The sequence below is a fragment of the Jaculus jaculus genome, chromosome 1 (genome assembly GCF_020740685.1).
Source record: "Jaculus jaculus isolate mJacJac1 chromosome 1, mJacJac1.mat.Y.cur, whole genome shotgun sequence".
NCBI lineage: Eukaryota > Metazoa > Chordata > Mammalia > Rodentia > Dipodidae > Jaculus > Jaculus jaculus.
In genome coordinates, this window is record NC_059102.1 from 89,521,271 (window position 1) to 89,523,496 (window position 2,226).

The following is a 2,226-nucleotide window of genomic DNA, read 5'->3' on the forward strand; positions in this document are numbered from 1 at the left end:
ACTATGACTACAACACTGGGGCAGAATTCCCGTATGAAAGAATATTTGTTCAGACAACATCTTGGGGTAACATAAACTTAACCTTTGAGAATGAAACTGCAGGGGATCATAGGATATTGGAAATGCTGTCATTTGATATTTTTTTGTAATTTTGAAATTGGACTTTACCAATTTAAAATAAATGTTTGTCAAGTCAATTTGAAATCTACATTTAACTACAGAAAAAGGATAAGAGAAAACTGAGGTTGTCATAGTGGTATATATTGGAAAAACAAAAAGAATGCATTCTAAAGATACAAATAGGCATTGCTGGTTGGCTTATCTTTTAAATCCCACCTTTCACACAAGTCACTGCTGGATGCAAAAAATGACCAGGAAAGACAATTACAGTTCTGACAACCATGAATGCATCTCAATGAGAGAGGTAAGTATACCTTTCACTCCATGTACTGGCTAGATGTGTAAAAGCCAAGAACTTAACAACAGCTGCTTCATCCTTGACAAAGGTGCTAATCATGTAGACTGGAGAAAAGACAGCATCTTCAGCAAATGGTGTTGGACAAATTGGATGACCATATGTAGAAACATGAAATTAGACCTGCTCATTTTGCCATACACAAAAATCAAGTCTAAATGGATTAAAGAAAGACCTGAAACTCTTCAAGTACTGGAAGAAAAAATATGAGGCACTCTCCACAATATGGGACTGGGAAAAGACTTCCTGAACAAAGCTCCAGTAGCCAAGGAAATTAAACAAGCACTCAAACAATGGGATCTCATGAAGCTAAAAATCTTTTGCACAGACAAACATACCATAAGCAGAATCAATATATTACCCACTGAATGGGAGAAAATCATTATCAGCCATACCACTGACATAAACCATACTTTCAGGGATCAATTCTATAGTTTGTTACTAGAGAAGTTTCTCTGACTGTAGAGTGCTGGAAACCATGAAGAAAAGGTATAGCTTTCTCCCCTGAGCATGAAGCTGGCTGTTGGTGTTGCTTTGATGCAACTGCCACTGGCCATTGATGATTGTGCCTTCCAGGGAGCTGGAGGGAGAGGATGCAGTCTTAGTGGCAAGATATAAAAAATTAAAAAAAGAAGAAACACTGTCTCAAAAAGAATGTAGAGAGTGAGTAAGACACCTGACATTGAACTCTGTCTTTTATATGCATGCACACACAGATGTGCACCTCTGCCACATAATCTCCATACATGTTTCCACACATGCACACAGTTCCCATACATCAACATATGCAAACAATACCTGGAGTAAATCTAACCAAGAGGGTAAAAGACCCCTACAGTAAAAAGGTTGACACTAAGGAAAAAAATTGAAGACACTACAACATGGAACAAGCTCCCATGCTCATGGATTGGTACAATTAATACTATAAGAAATAGCTACACTATTCAAAGTGTTCTGTAGATTCAATGCTATCTCTATCAAAATTTCAATAACATTCATCAGAAAATTATAAAAAATACCATCTTAGAATTCATATGGAAGCACAAAAGACCTTGTATAACCAAAATTTATAAGCTGAAATGCAATGTTATCATTATCATTAGCTGACTGCTAATTTTATAGAACCAAAGTAACAAAACCTGCATGGTTATAAGGTCTCTGAGTTTTCAGATCAATTGGCTCTAGAAAAACCCAGAAGACAAATCTCTGGGCATGTCTGTAAGAGAATTTCAGATTAGGTTAATTGAGGTGGGAAGACTCCACCATCCCATGGGCTGGGGTCCCAGACTGAATAAAAATGACAAAGTTAGTTGAGCATCATCAATGTGACCAGCCAACTCCTACTTCTGTTGCTGTGCTTTCTGTGCCATGACGGACTGTATCTCCTGGAACTGTAACAAACCTGTTCTTTCAGCTGCTTCCCACCAGGTATTTGGTCACAGCAATGACAAAGTGACCACTGCATTGCTGTTGGAAAAAAAAAAAAAAAAAGACAACAAAATAGTAGTCCCAGAGATAAAAACACATACGAAATTTTGACACCTAATTTGTCACCTAATTTTTTTTTTTTTTTTCGAGGTAGGGTCTCACTCCGGTCCAGGCTGACCTGGAATTAACTCTGTCATCTCAGGGTGGCCTTGAACTCATGGCAATCCTCCTACCTCTGCCTCCCGAGTGCTGGGATTAAAGGCGTGCGCCATTGTCACCTAATTTTTGACAAAGGTGTTGAAAACATAAATTGGAAGAGGATG

At 38.1% G+C, this 2,226-nt stretch overlaps 1 non-coding gene across 1 annotated transcript; it reads left to right on the forward strand.

Annotated features, from left to right (window-relative positions):
* Window positions 1-878: 878 nt before the first annotated feature.
* On the forward strand, window positions 879-1,084 carry LOC123458046. Its single transcript, XR_006635364.1, has one exon. It is a non-coding gene; the product is annotated as a small nucleolar RNA U3 (small nucleolar RNA).
* The last annotated feature ends 1,142 nt before the right edge of the window (window positions 1,085-2,226 follow it).